The following is a 20,446-nucleotide window of genomic DNA, read 5'->3' as shown; positions in this document are numbered from 1 at the left end:
GCTGCCCTGCGGTAGGGGTGAAGCAGATAAAGGGGCCTCTGTTTAAATAGCTCAGTCCTCGACCCCGCTCCTTTTAACTTCCCTGCACTGAACAATCGCTGAAACTGTTCGGAAAAGGCAAACCCCGGGTGCGGAGGTTTTCGCTCTCCGACTTGCAGAGTTCACAGCGTCAACCCCGGAGCCGCTGCGGCCAGCCCTCCGCTGGGCTGATGAGTATCCCAGGAGTGGGGGCCCGGGGAGGGGCGAGGGAAGGGGAGGGGCGGCTGGTGGGCAAGGTGAGGAGGTCAGCGCTAGGGTGTCTTGGAGAATTCTTCATTTTGTTTGAGAAACACTGACGCATCCCCACCCCCAACAAGGTTTCATAAGCCAAGGGGCCGGGACGAGGTTACCCAATTACTGCTCTTTGAGGGTCCATGCAGCAGGAGGGTTCACCACGGGAGAACTGCTTTTAATACTTGGAACAATCTCCCTCCCTGTTCAGATTGTGATGTAGGGGACCTTGCCGGCACCCAAGCTGATATTCTGATCTTACAGCTGAGAAAACAGGGGCCCAGGAAGCTAAGGGGCCTGCCTAAAGTCCACTAGCAAACTGAGTGGTAGGATGGGGTGGGGAGCCAGTTCCCTGTCCACCATTCTTGTCAGACAGAGGGAAATATTATACATGTTTTATACTCTAACTACACAATATATTCCTATTACATGTCATGTGTATCTACATCAGGCTAGGAAGAGGAAACCTAAGTATTATGTATCTTTAATGCATATATGCATTACATGTAATATACATAAATTTATATAAAGATAGGCATGTATCTTTGAATTTCCTCTTCCTAGCCTGATGTAACGGGCAGACGGCGGCTCTCTGCGCTCCGAGAAAGCCACAGCCCTCACCTGGCGCAGATCCCATCCTAGTAGATCCCTGGACTGCCCTGGAGACCCGCCCCCACCCTGATTATTTCATGAATACAATCCATTTAAAGATCAACAGTCCTGGAATCCCATAATCTTTGGCATGCTCTAACTCGTCAAGCAGACATACCTCCAATAAAGCAAATGCAGAGAACAAATTTATTTCTGCTTTTAGAAAGGGAAGATGGTGTGAAACCAATGATCTCATTTCCTTTCACCTCGGTTTTGTCACCTATGGGATGTCCCATATCCAACCCAAGAGATTTTGAGAGGGGGGAAATTAAAAGCAGGCGAAGTATTTTGAGCTGCTCGGAAGAAAGATGTTCATATTTTTATCTATGTGACTTCCTCAGGAAATTTCTTTTCCATATCTTTAAGGATAAACCTAATGTATTATCCAGTAGCCCAAAATATGAAGTTAATCACTCATATTTCCAAACTGTAGTGACCCCCCAATTTTCTCTTTATAGTAAGGTACTATAAAATCATTCTTTGTATAAAATTTAAATGTAGCTCATAATCTCTTTATGGCATTTCTTTCATTATCAGCTGTGATGGGTAGAAGCAGACCCCCCTAAATGTTGAAGTCCTAGTGCCCAGTACCTCTGAAAAAAGGACCTTATTTGGGGACAGGGTCTTTACAGAGGTAATCAAGCTAAAAAGACTTCTTCAGGATGGGCCCTAATTTAATATGACTGGTGTCCTTATACAAAAGGGAAGTTCAGACACAGATATACATATAGAGGGAAGAAGATGTCTCCAAATGGCCAAGGAGAGGGGCCTGACTAAGGATATACTTTATGGTGACTAACATAACATAATAAAAAAATTATTATTAAAAAAAAAAAAAGGAGAGGGACCTGGGACAGATCCTTCCTCATGGCCCTCACAAGGAACCAAAGCTGCTAACACCTTGATTTTGGATTTCCAGCCTCCAGAGCTGTGAGACTATCACTTTCTGTCATTTAAGCCACCCAGTCTGTGGTGTTTTGTTACCCAGCCCTGCAAAACTAATATACCAACCAATATTTTTAAGATTTTATTTATTTATTTATTTATTTTGAGAGAAAGAGAGAGCGCATGTGCACAGGCAGGGGTGGGTGGGGGGAGAGCAGAGGGAGAGGGACAAGCAGCTGGGCAGGGACCCCAACGCAGGGGCTCAATCCCAGGACCCCAGGATCATGACCTGAGCTGAAGGCAGATGCTTAAACGACTGAGCCACCCAGGCGCCCCTATACCAACCAATTGTAACCATCTTAGTAACTTTAAAAATCCCCTAGAATCAATACTTTAAAAACTTATAAAGCAACTTAAATGGCTTTAAATTATTGTTGAAGCGTTATCTGTAATGGAAGGCAAACCGAACTAATAGTGATTATATATCTACTCGATCCTGAGCAAGATTTGGGGAACTTTATATATCTTTGTTCGTTTTAATTGTTTAACCATGCTTTCAATAATAAAATTTTATCTAATTCAATAGAAGCACATTTTTTGCAGTAAAAACATTTACAGTAAACATGAGTAATTTAAATGAGTACCAATTATAGGGATTGTACCTTGCTTAGCATATTTCATCAAATTACATATCATAGAAGGTAGAATCTTCTCTACATTATGAGCAACGCTATTTGTTGAATTCTTCTCCATCATTTCACCCACGTTTTTGATGTATAATATAATTGATGGTTGAGAAGTTTATAGTAGGTTTTGTCAAGGACCCAATTGTGAGCAGAGATTACAAATAAGCACAGTCAGTCAAGAAGGTTTATCAAGTAGGGATTCTGTATAAAGCCTTAGAAGGAGAAGGGAAAGATGCAGAGGCCACACCTCTTGTCTTTGGGGAGCTCAGAGTCTAACTGGTGAAAAAGGCTTAACAGCAAGTCAAGAAAGCAAATTAAAATGATACTTACAAACAGTACCTGATCGATCCCAAAGAAAACAAACTCAAGATAGGGGACCACAGATCCCATATACCTGCAATACCAAGTCCCAGGTTACACCTGTTATCTAAGCTTCATGGTGAAGAGCACCCAGAATGTCCAACTTTGATTGAAAAAGCCTGTAGTCACCCTACCTTTGAGTTTCTCAAAATCAGGGCTTTTAACATTTTAAGCTGGCTAAGTCTTTGTTAGCAGGGGCAGTCCTGTGCTTTGCAGTAAGTTCCCTGGCCTCTTCATTAGCACTGCTCTCACCTAGCTGTGACAGCCAGAACTGTCCTCAGATATTGCCAAATGTCCCCTGGGTGGGGAGCAAAATAACCCCCAGCTAGAGAATCACTGTTCTAGTCCAAGATTATATAAAGGTTAGAAGAGGGTATGCGCAGGAGTGATGACGGAACCATGCAGAACTGTCTTGGGGTGCCTGGGTGGCTCAGTCGTTAGTGTCTGCCTTCGGCTCAGGGCGTGATCCCGGTGTTCTGGGATCGAGCCCCACATCAGGCTCCTCCGCTGGGAGGCTGCTTCTTCTTCTCTCACTCCCCTTGCTTGTGTTCCCTCTCTCGCTGGCAGTCTCTCTCTGTCAAATGAATAAATAAAATCTTAAAAAAAAAATAAAAGAACTGTCTTGAGGAGGTTCAATTTCAATATCTGCAGATAATGAACCTGAATTGGCTGAAGACCGAGGAGGACATTCTGTGTATATAAGGATGATAGTGGAGTGGAGCAAGTTGAAAGTCAGGAGTACATGAGAAGGCAGTAACCAGGAGTCTAGACTGGAGCATTAAACAAGTGAACCAACCTGTTTACCAAGCTGCAGCTATGTCCAAGTACCCGTCAAGAATGTTTTAAAAAACAGTATGTTGCGGGCGCCTGGGTGGCTCAGCCGGTTAAGCATCTGCCTTCCGCTCAGGTCATGATCCCAGGTTTCTGGGATCGAGTCCCACATCGGGCTCCCTGCTCCATGGGGCATCTCCTTCTCCCTCTCCCTTTGCCCCTCCCCCCATTCATGTTTGCTCTCTCTCTCTCTCAAATAAAGAAATAAATAAAATCATAAAAAAAAACCCAATATGCAGCTAAAACCTCTAAATCTGCGAGCGTTCGCAGTTCTTGACATCGGGTACCAGAATCAGGCTGGCTGCCTTCCTTAGCCTGTTGAGTACAAATAGAGAGGTAGAGGGTGACAGGTCGCCCCAAGCTTTTCCTGAGAGAAGGGCAGAGACGAGCATGATTAACAGTAACCAGAGCAAATCTTATTTATTTAGCACCTGCTGTATCCCAGATGTTTTTCAGAAATTATCTGGTTTAATCCTTCGAGACCCTGACAAGGACAGCCATAACTTCCCCGGGGCTCAGTTTCCTAAACACTGGAAGGTAGCTGGTGTCATACATCTACGAAGTGTCAGAGCCATGACTTGAATCCGGGTCCCACTACACCTAACCCCACAACACTGTAAGACAGCAAGCAGAGGGACTTCCAGGTGCAAAGAGAACCCAGCCAGTCGAAAAATACAGGGGAAAAGAATGACCATTCTTTATACGGAGGCTCTGAAACATGGGGAAGGGGGTTAAAACTCATTCCTCTTTACTTCAAATTAATCTTTAAGTAGTGTGGGTTTCTTCATCAAAATGAAGTGATCATCTGGGTTCTTTCATTTAGTTGTTAGATGATCATGTTGGATGAGGGGTTTCTAGACGGGTTGATGTGTAATGGAGCTCTATCAGTATGATTCTGAATACCGGCTATAGAGAAATCCCTCAAAATGAAGACTTACGTTTTTAATTTTTGTTTAAGTTTCTCCCGGGCAAGGATATTCCATATCCAGAGGCAGCCTTTCTTCCCATGTCATTTCGTTCTTACTTCTTCGCTGACTAGGTAGATTTAGCTCACACATGCAGCAAGAAGAAAGTTATCTGGTTACAAGATCGCCGTGAAGACGTGAGCGGTATAGGTTATTAACATCACTTGCTTTTCTTTGTCCTCTACCTCACTCAGCCAACTGGGGAAAAACAAAATCCTCCCAGCTCTGGGCTTGTGGAAGAGAACGTTCATTTCAATGTAATTGCCTGTGATTTGTACGATGGAGAATTAATACGTCCACAGAGAGAGGTAGGATGGGAACTATGCCAGAAAGTACGCTTTTTGCCTGTCCAGACTGGACCGGGGTGGTGCCTTTCATGTACTATTTCTATGTATCAACCCCCTAAACCCAGAGGTAGGAGACTTTTTATAATTCCATCACTTAGCTGAAGAAAGGGAAAGAAGATCAAGAGAAATGAAACAACTTGCCCAAGGTCACATGGCTAGGAAGTACTATGGCTACAACACATACCCGGGTCTACCTTATCCCGGAGCCTGTATTCTTTCCATTAACACAAGTAATTCAAAGAAAATTTAGCTATGTAACTTAAGAAACTCAGGAGATGGCATTCTCAGGCTACTCCAGGGAAGACAAGGTGAACCCTAGGTTAAAGAAGAGGTACCAAGCCTTCCACGTTCCCAGGATACAAGCTCGCATCAGCACCCTGCCGTGTGCTAAATGACACCCTCTCCTAGAAGAGCAGTAGTTGAACATTACCTTGTTGTTTGAAAGACTTAATGACTCCAATTCCAACCCTCGGGATGTAAACATTATGCTAGACTGTGGCTTTAAATGATCATTTCCAGCATAGATGATATTGCAAAAAGTTCAAGGAGAAGCAGACAAGTTCACTGGGATCTGAGCACAGGCTCTTTTTCTCTTGCTCATGCTTCCATAGTGCTCTCAGAGGGCACGGCCAGCTCTCTCTCTCTCTTATTCCTGGATGAGTCCCTGGTCCTCATGCACAACACCTCGTGGAAGGTCCCAGGAAAGCAACCTGCAAGGGAGCAAGGAGGCTGGAGGGTTTCTCATGCTGTCCTCTTGCCCCTCATGCTTCTGCTCATCCAGGGCTTTGGGAGAGGGTCTGGAGTAGGAAGGAAGACCTTCCCAGTCTGTTTCCACAGGGAAACATGAATGTGAGGGGGCACTTAAATTGCGTGAAGGAGCCCAGAAACATCTAAGTTGGTATCTATGTATTGCTTCAAAGAATACTAACCCACTGTCCCCTGAGTGACAGATGCCCTCCCAGAAGCAGAATCTATTTTTGTAGGGCAAAGAGAAGCCCCCGTGCAACTATAGGAGGTCAAAGGTTGATCCAGGTCAGGGAGGTGCGATGTTGTATAGTGTGTTCACACAAGGTCTTCCAAGGAGGTAACATGAGAGCAGAAAACCAGGTAAAGCACAGGAATGACGCATAAAGGTATCTGGGAGAAAGAATGTTCCAAAGAGAGGGAACCACAAATAAAGAAAATCCCCACAGAAGGAGGCCAGGGGTGCAAGAATGGAGGATATAGTCAATGAATGAACTACTGGGACAACTACTTCATAATGTAACTGCTATATAGCATTCCTTGTGGGAATAAACTGTGTTCATGAATTCCTCTGTTGACATATCTTCAGGTAGTTTCCAGTTATTCAGTGTCATAAGCTATGATGTACAGGGTGCTGCTTTCTCTAACGTAATACTTCAGGAAATGGAATTGCTGGTCAGAGTGAATGAGATTCTTCTGCTTCGATATATATTATAAAATTATTCTCCACAGTGATTGTTCTAATTTACAGCCCCTACGACAGTATATGAAAACTCCCTTTTCAGCACCTGGGTGGCTCAGTCGGTTAAGCATCTGCCTTCGGAGAGGGAGTTAAGATGGCGGAGAAGTAGGGGACCCCTTTTTCAGCCGGTCCCCTGAGTCGAGCTGGATGGGTACCAGATCAGCCTGAACACCCACGGAATCAGCCTGAGACGCAGGAAGATACATCTGGATCTCTACAAATGAACATCTCCAGTGCTGAGTATTGAGGTACGAAGCGGGGAGCCGTGAAACCGCGCACAGATATCAGAAGATAAACAGAAGGGGGAGGGAGCCGCCGCATTTGGACGCCGGAAAGCGGTAGCCACCTGCACGGGGGAGCGGGTGGACTCGTGGACCGGCATCCGCGAGAGAACAGACTGAGACCGTGAGCCGGGTGCAGTGCCACCAGACTGAAACGGAGCTCAGGTGCGGTCACTGGAACCAGACTGAGACCGGGAGCTCCGGGAGCCCATGCGGGGGCAGCTGGCGGTGTTAGAAACACTAAGGACAGAGACGTGCTGGCCCTAGAAGTGAGGGCTGGGACGCCGGGTGTGGGGTGCACATCCCGGGATGCTGCAGGGTTGAGCAGCACCAACAGAAACGGAGTTAAAGTGGCCAGAGGGGCCCAGTGGAGAATGGTCCGCGATCCCTCTGTTCTGAGACAGAGGCTGAGATTCTGCCACTGCTGCTCTGACTCTCAGAAGAGGCAGAGCAAACCGCCAGGGAAAGCCGCCAGAGAACAAAAGCCTGGAAATACCGGCTCACAGTGTGCCCATCCCCATCCCCCCTCGCAGGGGACACGGAGACTCTACCCAAACAGGGTTGCCTGAGTATCGGCGCGGCAGGCCCCTCCCCCAGAACACAGAAGGCAGGCTGAAAAATCAAGAAGCCCACAACCCGGGCGCCTGGGTGGCGCAGTCATTGAGCGCCTGCCTTCGGCTTAGGGCGTGATCCCGGCGTTCCGGAAAGGAGTCCCTCATCGGGCTCCTCCGCTGGGAGCCTGCTTCTTCCTCTCCCACTCCCCTGCTTCTGTTCCCTCTCTCGCTGGTTGGCTGCCACATAAATAAATAAATAAAATCTTTAAAGAAGAAGCCCACATCCCTAAGATCCCTATAAAACAAGGGGCACGGCCTGGGACCCAGTCAATAATTTGGGCTCTGGAAACCCCGCAACCTCTCTTCATCAGAATGACAAGAAGGAGAAGCCCCCCCCAGCAAAGAAAAGACAGTGATTCTGTGGCCTCTGCCACAGAAATAATGGATATGGATGTAACCAAATTATCAGAAATGGAATTCAGAGTAACGATGGTCAAAATGATGAGTAGAATTGAAAAAACTATTAACGAAAAGGTTACTGAGAATATAGAATCCCTAAGGACAGAAATGAGAGCGAATCTGACAGAAATTAAAAATTCTATGAGCCAAATGCAGGCAAAACTAGAGGCTCTGACGGCCAGGGTCGCAGAAGCAGAGGAACGGGTTAGTGAATTGGAGGATGGGTTAATAGAGGAAAAAATGAAAATAGAAGATGGTCTTAAAAAAATCCACGCCCACGAATGTAGGTTACGGGAGATTACTGACTCAATGAAACGATCCAATGTTAGAATCATCGGCATCCCCAAGGGGGTGGAGAAAAACAGAGGTCTAGAAGAGATATTTGAACAAATTGTAGCTGAAAACTTCCCTAATCTAGCAAGGGAAACAAACATTCGTGTCCAAGAGGCAGAGAGGACCCCTCCCAAGCTCAACCACGACAAACCTACGCCACGTCACGTCATAGTGCAATTCGCAAATATTAGATGCAAGGATACAGTATTGAAAGCGGCCAGGGCAAAGAAATTTCTCACGTACCAAGGCAAAAGCATCAGAATTACGTCAGACCTGTCTACACAGACCTGGAATGAGAGAAAGGGTTGGGGGAGCATATTTAAAGCTCTTTCAGAGAAAAACATGCAGCCAAGGATCCTTTATCCAGCAAGGCTCTCATTCAGAATTGATGGAGAAATAAAGACATTTCAGAATCGCCAGTCACTAACCAATTTTGTAACCACGAAACCAGCCCTACAGGAGATATTACGGGGGGTTCTATAAAAGTAAAAAGGCCCCAAGAGTGATACAGAACAGAAAGTCACAGCCAATACAAACAAAGACTTTACTGGCAACATGGCAACATTAAAATCATATCTCTCAGTAATCAGTCTTAATGTAAATGGTTTGAACCATCCCATAAAACGCCACAGGGTTGCAGATTGGATAAAAAGAAATGACCCATCCATTTGCTGTCTACAAGAGACTCATTTCGAACCCAAAGATGCATTCAGACTGAGAGTAAGGGGATGGAGTACCATCTTTCACGCAAATGGACTTCAAAAGCAAGCTGGGGTAGCAATTCTCATATCAGATAAATTGGATTTTAAACTACAGACTATTGTTAGAGATGCAGAAGGGCACTATATTATTCTTAAAGGAAGTATTCAACAAGTGGATATGACAATTATAAATATATATGCCCCCAACAGGGGAGCAGCAAGATACACAAGCCAACTCTTAACCAGAATAAAGAGACATATAAATAAAAATACATTAATAGTAGGGGACCTCAACACTCCACTCTCAGAAATAGACAGAACACCCTGGCAAAAACTAAGCAAAGAATCAAAGGCTTTGAATGCCATACTCGACAAGTTGGACCTCATAGATATATATAGAACACTACACCCCAGAACCAAAGAATACTCATTCTATTCTAATGCCCATGGAACATTCTCAAGAATAGACCATGTTCTGGGACACAAAACAGGTCTCAACCGATACCAAAAGATTGAAATTATCCCGTGCATATTCTCAGACCACAACGCTCTGAAATCGAAACTCAACCACAAGGAAAAATTTGGAAGAAACTCAGACACCTGGAGACTAAGAACCATCCTGCTCAGGAATGACTCGATAAACCAGGAAATCAAAAATCAAATTAAACAATTTATGGAGACCAATGGGAATGAAAATACAACAGTCCAAAAACCTATGGGATACTGCAAAGGCAGTCCTAAGGGGGAAATACATAGCCATCCAAGCCTCACTCAAAAGAATAGAAAAATCTAAAATGCAAGAAGAAACTCAAACACTTGGAGACTAAGAACCATCCTGCTCAGGAATGACTCGATAAACCAGGAAATCAAAAATCAAATTAAACAATTTATGGAGACCAATGAGAATGAAAATACAACAGTCCAAAACCTATGGGATACTGCAAAGGCAGTCCTAAGGGGGAAATACATAGCCATTCAAGGCTCACTCCCACTGGCAAGACTTATCCAAAAGAAAAGAGAAAGGACCGAAATTAATAAAATCATGAATGAAAAAGGAGAGGTCAAAACCAACACCAATGAAATTGGAAGGATTATTAGAAACTTTTATCAACAGCTTTATGCCAATAAATTAAGCAATCTGGAAGAGATGGAGGCCTTCTCTACCAAGAGAAACAGGAATAAACTATAAACTACCAAGTTTATAAACTTGGTATATAAACTACCGAGGCTGAAACAGGAAGAAATTGATTTTTTAAACAAGCCAATTAATTATGAAGAGATTGAAACAGTGATAAACAACCTTCCAAAAAACAAAACTCAAGGACCGGATGGTTTTCCTGGTGAATTCTACCAAACATTCAATGAAGAAATAATACCTATTCTCCTAAAGCTATTTCAAAAAATAGAAACAGAAGGAAAGCTGCCAAACTCATTCTATGAGGCCAATATTACCTTGATCCCCAAACCAGGCAAAGACCCCCTCAAAAAGGAGAATTACAGACCAATTTCCCTAATGAATATGGACGCCAAAATCCTCAACAAGATACTTGCTAATAGAATCCAACAGTACATTAAAAGGATTATCAATCATGATCAAGTGGGATTCATACCTGGGATGCAAGCGTGGTTCAATATTCGCAAATCAATCAGCGTGATACATCATATCAACAAGAAAAGACTCAGGAACCATATGATCCTCTCAATCGATGCCGAAAAAGCATTTGACAAAATACAGCATCCTTTCCTGATTAAAACCCTTCAGAGTGTAGGAATAGAAGGTACATTTCTCAATCTCATAAAAGCCATCTATGAAAAGCCTACTGCAAATATTATTCTCAATGGGGAAAAGCTGGAAGCCTTTCCCTTAAGATCAGGAACACGACAAGGATGCCCACTCTCGCCACTATTATTCAACATAGTACTAGAAGTCCTTGCAACAGCAATCAGACAACAAAAAGGGATCAAAGGTATTCAAATCGGCAAAGAAGAAGTCAAAATGTCTCTCTTCACAGCTGACATGATACTGTCTATGGAAAACCCAAAAGAATCCACTCCCAAAGTATTAGAAGTTATAGAGCAATTCAGTAATGTGGCGGGATACAAAATCAATGCTCAGAAATCAGTTGCATTTCTATACACGAATAATGAGACTGAAGAAAGAGAAATTAGGGAATCCATCCCATTTACAATAGCACCAAAAACCATACGTTACCTTGGAATTAACTTAACCAGAGACGTAAAGGACCTATATTCTAGAAACTATAAATCACTCTTGAAAGACATTGAGGAAGACACAAAAAGATGGAAAAATATTCCATGCTCATGGATCAGAAGAATTAACATAGTTAAAATGTCCATGCTACCCAGAGCAATCTACACTTTCAATGCTATCCCGATCAAAATACCAAGGACATTTTTCAAAGAACTGGAACAAATAGTCCTTAAATTTGTATGAATACAGAAAAGACCCCGAATCTCCAAGGAACTGTTGAAAAGGAAAAACAAAGCTGGGGGCATCACAATGCCGGATTTCGAGCTGTACTACAAAGCTGTGATCACAAAGACAGCATGGTACTGGCACAAAAACAGACACATAGACCAATGGAACAGAATAGAGAACCCAGAAATGGACCCTCGGCTCTTTGGGCAACTAATCTTTGATAAAGCAGGAAAAAACATCCGGTGGGAAAAAGACAGTCTCTTCAATAAATGGTGCTGGGAAAATTGGACAGCTACATGCAAAAGAATGAAACTTGACCACTCTCTCACACCATACACAAAGATAAACTCCAAATGGATGAAAGACCTCGATGTGAGACAGGAATCCATCAAAATTCTAGAGGAGAACATAGGCAGCAACCTCTACGACATCGGCCAAAGCAACCTTTTTCATGACACATCCCCAAAGGCAAGAGAAACAAAAGATAAAATGAATTTATGGGACTTCATCAAGATTAAAAGTTTCTGCACAGCCAAGGAAACAGTCAGAAAAACTAAGAGGCAGCCCACGGAATGGGAGAAGATATTTGCAAATGACACTACAGATAAAGGACTGGTATCCAAGATCTATAAAGAACTTCTCAAACTCAATACACGAGAAACAAATAAACAAATCATAAAATGGGCAGAAGATATGAACAGACACTTTTCCAATGAAGACATACAAATGGCTAACAGACACATGAAAAAATGTTCAAAATCATTAGCCATCAAGGAAATTCAAATCAAAACCACACTGAGATACCACCTTACGCCAGTTAGAATGGCAAAAATAGACAAGGCAAGAAACAACAATTGTTGGAGAGGATGTGGAGAAAGGGGATCCCTCCTACATTGTTGGTGGGAATGAAAGTTGGTACAGCCATTCTGGAAAACAGTGTGGAGATCCCTTAAAAAGTTAAAAATTGAGCTACCCTCTAATCCAGCCATTGCACTACTGGGTATTTACCCCAAAGATACAAACGTAGTGAAGAGAAGGGCCATATGCACCCCAATGTTCATAGCAGCATTGTCCACAATAGCTAAATCGTGGAAGGAAGCGAGATGCCCTTCAACAGGTGACTGGATTAAGAAGTTGTGGTCCATATATACAATGGAATATTACTCAGCTATCAGAAAGAACGAGTTCTCAACATTTGCTGCAACATGGACGGCACTGGAGGAGATAATGCTAAGTGAAATAAGTCAAGGAGAGAAAGACAATTATCATATGATTTCTCTCATCTATGGAACATAAGAACTAGGAAGATAGGGGAAGAAAGGGATAAAGAAAGGGGGGGTAATCAGAAGGGGGAATGAAGCATGAGAGACTATGGACTCTGAGAAACAAACTGAGGACTTCAGAGGGGAGGGGGGTGGGGGAATGGGATAGACTGGTGATGGGTAGTAAGGAGGGCACGTATTGCATGGTGCACTGGGTGTTATACGCAACTAATGAATCATCGAACTTTTCATCAGAAACCAGGGATGTACTGTATGGTGACTAACATAATATAATAAAAAAACATTAAAAAAAAAAAAAAGCATCTGCCTTCGGCTCAGGTCATGATCCCAGGGTCCTGGGATCGAGTCCCGCCTTCAGCTCCCTGCTCAACGGGGAGTCTCCTTCTCCCTTACCCTTTGTGATCTCTCTTGCTTTCCCTGTCTCTCAAATAAATAAATAAAATCTAAAAAGAAAAAAAAACAAAGAAAGAAAAAAACCTCCCTTTTCCTCACATTTTCTCCAATATTTGGTGTTTTCAGGTTCCTTTTTTTTTTCTTTTTTGCCAATCTGCTGAGTTTGAAACAATCTGTCTTTGTCATTTTAATCTGTATTCCCCTCATCACAGAGCAAGGGGAAGGGATGCATTTCTTCCAAATGTTTCTTATTGAGTCAGGCACCCTATTTCATGACTGACGTTCATATCCTTTGCTCAGGTTTCTAGGGACTACTTATCTTTGATTAATTTGGAAGACTTTTTAATATGCCCTTAATAGGAATTATAAGTATTAAAATCTATAATCTTAGAATGTAGGGTTTTAAAAATATTATGGGGTGTCCGTAAACAAAGAGAAGAGTTTTCATAGAAGAATTTTAATTTAATCTAATCTAATTCGTTAATCTTCTTCAGATTTGCACTTTTCATGTTTAAAACATTTCCTCTCATGGCATCATAAATATATTCTTTCATTTTTGTCTAAGAATTTCGGGGTGCCTGGGTGGTTCTGTCTGCGTTGGGCTCAGGTCATGATCCCAGGGTCCTGGGATCAAGCCCGGCTTGGGGCTCCCTGCTCAGCGGGGAGTCTGCTTCTCCCTCTCCCTCTGCCTGCTGCTCTCCCTGCTTGTGCTCTCTCTCTCTCACTGTCAAATAAATAAATAAAATCTTTAAATAAAAGAATCTTAAAGCTTTGCTTCCTGATTTGAACAGCTGAAGTTAATTTTTGTCTATGTACATCTTTATCTGTTTCCTTTCACAGGCAAGCCTGTCCTCTCCCCTTTGGTGTGCAAGACCACCTCTTATCCACTCCCCATGTCTATGTGGGTCTGTTTCAGAGACCTTCAGCTTACCACCAGAACACTACTTTGAGTATGATCGCTTTAAAATAAGTGCATCCCTAACTAGGTGTGTGTTGCTTATTATTCTTTCTCTTAATCACCTGGGCTGTTTTGGGCCCTGACTCTTTAAGATGCAAGAACTAGTACCATATGAACTGACTAGCTCTGTGTGTGGGGGGGGGTTGAGATTTTAATGAAAATTTTAGATTAGTTTTGGTATAATTGATCTCTTTAGGAAAATAAATCTTCTCATCTATGTAATATATCTCCACCTATGTAAGTCCTTTTCTGTGTCCTTTCAATACTATTGTACAATAATCTCCACTCAGATCATCCATTTCTTAGATTTATTCTTCGATACCTGGTGGGTATTGGGCATGGAATCCTTGAAAGATTGTATTTTCTGATGGGTCATGCTGGTATTTAACCACACAATTAAATACATGTATTGATATTTGAATTTTGACCTTGTGCCGGTCAAGTTTCCAAAATTTTTTACACTCTCAAAAAACTGAAACTGCCTGTAATCATGGTAATTTTTCATTGCAGTAATATGGTTCATATTTCTTTTACTTGTATAATGTGCTGTCTAGGATCTAGAGACAGTAATAAGGAACCTCATTGTCTTATTCTGCACTTTGAAGGGAATATTCCTGATACTTTCTCATCAAACATTATTTTTCTTTGAAGTGTTTGTAGATAAATTTATCAAATTAAGAAAGTTCCTTTTGTTTCCATAAAGCTCAAGGAATGCTGATAATACTTGCGGAAATTCAATTATCGTTCCTGGCCTGGTATCAGGCACAAAATGAATGTGGTCCATTGTCCATCAATGGAATGATAAATAGTAACAATATAAATGTCTAAATGTTCATACTTTTTATAGATGACATATTTGCTAATTGCTCTTCTGTGGGCTAATATTTGGGATTTAGTTGTGGAAGAATGTAACATTTTCTATAAAAACAGTCTCTTTGGGTTTAGAATAGTCTCTTTTGAGCATCATCACTGATGTCTAGCTTAAGATCCCTAGACAAATGAAACTCTATCTCTTATTTCATAAAAGCAATGCTGAGAGCTCAAAATGCGGAAAATTATCTATTAGAAAATTCTCACAAAAAGTATGAAACTAGCATACTATATACTAAGTTCTGTTTTCAAATCTCTTATTCTAACAGCATCTCAGAAATAACTTGAGGGTTCAAGAGGCCTATCAAAGTAATGTACACATTTCTAGATTAATTTGCTCGAAATGAGTATATTTTTCAATAACTTTGTTGACAGGTCCAAAAATATTTACAAGGCTTTATTTTGTTTGGACTTTACTACTAATCACACTCACTTCTCTAAGGATGGAAAATGACATAGTTTTAGCTAAATATAACTGAAATTGGAAAATGATAGAGTAATTTAAAAACTTTCAAGAATGCAGTATAAACTCTTTGAAGGAAAATGAGAAAAAGAGAGAGAGAGACTGGATTCCTGGAAATATACTGGGGTATTCCACAGATTCAAAGAAATAACTAAATGATTAAGGCACCTTGAAGTGTCTCAAGAATTAGAACCAGACACACATTACTTTTTTCTCTCATTCTCGTCTCTTCCATTCGTCTATCATATGTCTCATCTCTGCTTCTCTCTCTGAGCCTTTCACCGGGATAGTGGAGAACTTTCTCCAGTGATGGAGAACACAGATGTCCCATATAATGTCAGAGAGGTTCCCCAAGACCACCCTCAGTTTCAATAATTCACTAGTAGAGGGCTCACAGGACTGAGGAAAGTCATTATACTCGTGGTTATAGTTTATCACAGAGAAAGGATATAGATTAAGAGGCGCATAGGGTGAGAACCAACACATACTAGGCACGGAGTTTCCAGTTGTTCTGTCCCCGCGGAATGGCGTGATTGGAGAGCACAGATTACTCTTAGTGACAATATGTAGCAACATGTACATAATACTGCTCACCCAAGCTTCGTTATCCAGAGTTTTTATTAGGAGTTGGCTATGTAGACAGGCTGATCACTCACGTCAATCATCTTAGTCTCTAACCCCTCTAGAGCTTGGCCCACATGGCCCAAGGCCTTCCACCAAAAATTACATTGTTAGCATAGAATATCTGTCCTGGCTCAAGACCTTTAGGTAAACAAAGACACTCTTATCAATCAGGACACTCCAAGGGTTTCGAGATTGCCTCCTTGGAGCTGGGGGCAAATGGGCTAACCTTTCTGTAGGCAAGGTTAGCCCTTTACTGCACATCCTGAGTCATGGCGTCATATCTTTATCAACCCAGGAAGAAAGACCTGTATGCTCTGCTAGTTGCAGCAAAACAAACCCCAGGAAAGAATTCTGATCGGTCCAGCGTGGGCCACATGCCGCACTCTGTGCCAGCCACTCTGGTTTCAGGGAATGGGGAATATGATCCTCCCAGTTTGTGCCACGTGTTTCACTCTGAAGTCAGGAGCTGGACCAGTTACCAGAACAATCTCAAGTTTGTCAATGAAAATAGCTACAACAACTATTACCACAACATTCTTGAATATTATAAAGGGAAAAAGGCATAAAGTATAATCTGGTTCTTCTTTTTGGTTTTTTTTTTTAAGATTTTATTTATTTATCTGAGAGAGAGAGAGATAGTGAGAGAGAGCACGAGCGGGAGGTGGGGAGAGGGAAAGGGAGAAGCGGGCTTCTTGCTGAGCAAAGAGCCTGAGACACGGAGCTTGATCCCAGGACCCTGGGATCATGACCTGAACTGAAGGCAGATGCTCAACTGACTGAGCCACCCAGGAGCCCCTGGTTCTTCTTATTTTAGATTAAGTTTTGTTTGCTCAATCCAGGGGTCCATAGATGTAAGGCAAGTAGCTGTTCTGTTAAGTTAGTTAATTGTATGAGATCAGACATATCCAGTCAATTCTTTCATATTTGTGTTATCAGCAGGAGAAAATATGTCAAAACAGCCAAGTGATGGAGATTTTTATTTTTTCACAGTTTTTGCCACTCTGACAATAACTCAGACTCTTTTCAAAATTTTTGTTTTGTGTTCTCTAATTTCTGCTTGAGATATCGTTACTTGTGGTTAGAACTAAAATTCCAGTTTGATTATTATAACTCGAAAAGTATTACGAGTTTTAAAACAACAGGAAATTATTAGAAATTTGGATTTTAAAAAATGTCACATTTTTCATCACAATCATTTAAATTATTACCCGATGGTTTAATTCTGTACTTACTAATGCTTTTAGAGAGAATAAATCTTAATATGGAAAACTCTGGGTACTGAGTACCAAAAAGTTATAACAAACTGAAAAGAAATATGTCCTTAAAAGCATTCTCTTAAACCCATTTCCTGTAAACAAAATGACCCCAGATATTCCTTGAAGTGATTATCCAACTAAACACTGGTAACAGAGGTTCCTGAGATTTTTTTAAAAATTTATTTCTGACTCCAAAAGAAGTGTCCTAGATTTAATAGGGTATCCTAGGACATAGGTCTGTGGCACCTGTGATTTTAGCTGAGTTCATTAAGAAACTAGACTCAAAGTAAATATTAGTATATAAATAAAACTACCTATCAGGGTAATGTACTTGGCTGACTGCAGACTAAAAAATAATAACAATAATTATTATAATAATAAATCACCTAGCCTCACAATAATCCAACTTTCACATACTTATTTTACAAATGCGAAAGACGTCGGTCAAAGACCAGCATGCATGTGGCCCCAGGGCCATAGGTAACAACTGGCAATGGAGAGATTCAAATTCAAGGCTCACTCCAGAGCTCTGCCCTTCATCAGGTAACCTGAGGAAGACAAGGTCACCTCAGGAAATCATCATCAGTCTCAGGCTCCCCCTCAATACTGGTTTTTACTACCCTCAAGTCAGGGCTTTCAGGGGTCAAGCTGATTTTTCCTATGATCACCCATCTGCCATGATTGTCTGTGGGTTCCAACCCTCACGCCTCTAAGCAAGTGGGTCTGTGGAGAAGGTGGAGAGGAGGAAGGAAAGAACATTGTTATCTCTGGAGGGGGACAGTATAATCTTGTCCTACCATTCTTTAAGACTCAGTTCCAATCTTACCTTCTCCCCAAGCCTTCCCGATATCTCAGAGTAGGACTTGTCGACCACCTTGCCAAAGATCTGCCAGGTTCTTGTTGGCAGACAGCTGGAGTCTCTCCATCCTGGCTCCCAAGGCGTGTGAATGCTGAGCTTCATCTATCCCCCGACTAGGCAGCCCCCTGTCAGGACAGTCACAACGCAAGAGACAAACATTATCTATGGCCACGGCTTCATTTAGACCTTGTTAGCGGTAAAGACAGTCCTGATAACATTTTTTAAACCATCTAGTTATTTGTACATTTTCAAGAAGTTGTATGTTTATTTTTCTTGGTGGCTTAAGTTCAATTGTTGCTATTTATCTTGAAGTAAGACTAAATATTTTTAAATTTGGAATGACAAGCTGATACGGCCCAAATTCTTTTGCCTCGCCAAATTCCAATTTTTTTTTATAAGGATGCAGTTCGCAAATTTATTTTGGAAAGGCCAGTTGCCCCAGAAAGTCATTCTCAAGCTAAGTGGATTTATAAAGCCTATATTTTTTTAGGCTGTTAATCATTTTTCCAATTCTGTAATGCTCATAACATACTAAAAAAAAAAAAAAAAACAGAAAAAGTAAGCAGGCCCAAGACATGCCGAAAATAAAAACTTAAGGTTTCAAGTCTTTATAGATAATCTCTCCTCTCATTGGTGTTTTGAAAAGTTTTAATTTGAGAAGGAAAAATAATTCTATCACCAGTGATAGCTTGAGTTCATGCAAGGACTTTTTCGTAAAGTGCTCAAATTAACTTTTCATTTAGTTTCAAGGTAAGTAAGTAAAATAAATAGATGACAATAATAACATTAGCGTGTTTCTCCGACACTCCCTGTGTGTCAGACACTTGACACCTATCATCTCATTTAATCCCCACAGAAAAGCAATTTTAATTACCTACTTACAAAGAAAGAAACTGAAATTTGGAGAAATGGAGTAACTGGTGAAAAGGACACAGAGATGATTAAGATTGAAAGACAGGTTGTGTATCTCTAAGCTTAAGTACTGTGCTGTGGCCATTCTACCGACAGGGGTTATGTGGTCAGGGCTGCCATGGGGAGTGCAGCCTGGAGCAAATCCTCCCCACCTCCCCACCTGACCTCACACCATCGAAGGCTAAGGGTCACCAGCCTGTTACCCATCTGTTTCATGTCCATCCAGGAGAGAAGTAGAGATGTGTTGCTTTTCATGTAAACGTTTCTTCGGATCCTAGATTCACCTATGATAGCAATAAAACTACACTCATTATTTTAGTTTAAGTAATTAGAATTAGAACTTCTTTTCCAGGACATGACTGGAGCATGAAACCGTTGTATCTTAAGGCCAAAACTGACTCACTCGTAGCAAGGATTATGCACTGCTCCATATCCCATTTAACATTTTCTTAATTTGGTCTACATAGAATCGTGGAATTTAGAGTTTTTTAAAAAAGACCTGTGAGATTCATTCTGTTGATTCCAGTAGAAGTGGTCCAACGGGTTAAGAATTTACTATAACTTTTAGAAGATGTTTTCCCACTAGATTTCAATTGGGTTACTTTATCGTGATCTCTACCACCAATGTCATTCTTGACATATACACACACTTCCCATCGGCAATCAGATTTTCGCCACATGCACATCCACTCAATAATTGTTTATTTCTACCCCAGACAAAAATCACCCCATACATTAAGTTCATGGCACACACGTCCCAGGTTTTCCCAAGTTTGTGCATTTCTCTGGCTTCTGGCATGAGATGCGCTCAGGTGAAATCTTTCCCCCAAGTGTAATCTTGTAAATGAGTGGGAGAATTATCAGCTTCATCTCTAAACACCAGTTTTATGGTTCAGGCTTGCAGACACCAGCTGCTCCCTAAATACAAGTTTGTTGAAATGTTGGAAGCCACCAGTAAATATCCAAATCTATTGTTTCCAAAATATCTTTGGAATGTAACATGTTTTTAGTTTAATAATAATTAAGTAGACTCTTGGACTCAATACCATGTTTGAAGAAAGACTTAAGTAGTGATAACAGGTATCATACACCCACAACACAGCCCCACACCCTGAGTTGTCTTTGATGTCGTCAGGTTCAGAGGCATTTAATCGCGGAGAGCTCTTCGAGGCAGAAAGGTGCATTGCTGGTCATTCACGCTTCCCAAGCAGAAGATCTCATTTCTGGCCTTCGGTTCCTTCCTGCACACCTCTGGGATCTCCTTCAGGATTCCCAGGGTTCTTCTGCTGCTCTACGCATGTGGAATGGGGAAAGGGCTACACGCTTCCTATCAGAAGCAGCTCTGGCTGGAGAGGGAGCTAGAAATGGCCCCGAAATAGGTAGATATCTGCCCATCTCTCGCCCAGGGCACAGATCCAGGAGAAGCAAAACCATGGGTCCAGAAGGGGCCTTACCTAAAACTGCATCTGTACTTCACTTTACGAAGGAAAAAGGAAAGATTCTAGGCCAGGTCCTCAGCTGCAGATCCAGCGAAGTCCAAATCTCTGGGTTTCCTGTCCAGGATGCCATCACTTAAAAC

At 41.8% G+C, this 20,446-nt stretch overlaps 1 long non-coding RNA gene across 2 annotated transcripts in view; it reads right to left on the bottom strand.

Moving 5' to 3' along the window:
• Positions 1–20,405, bottom strand: part of LOC103660005 — a 37,609-nt gene extending 17,204 nt beyond the window's left edge. For both annotated transcript variants that reach the window (XR_567655.2, XR_567656.2), the window contains exons 1-3: positions 20,322–20,405; positions 19,071–19,151; positions 17,923–18,080 (exon numbers count right to left, since the gene is read on the bottom strand). This is a non-coding gene — a long non-coding RNA (uncharacterized LOC103660005). The remainder of the gene's footprint in view (positions 1–17,922; positions 18,081–19,070; positions 19,152–20,321) is intronic.
• Positions 20,406–20,446: the final 41 nt, after the last annotated feature.

This window comes from Ursus maritimus, unplaced genomic scaffold (genome assembly GCF_017311325.1).
Source record: "Ursus maritimus isolate PB19 unplaced genomic scaffold, ASM1731132v1 scaffold_27, whole genome shotgun sequence".
NCBI lineage: Eukaryota > Metazoa > Chordata > Mammalia > Carnivora > Ursidae > Ursus > Ursus maritimus.
This window is presented reverse-complemented; position numbering and strand designations above follow the sequence as displayed.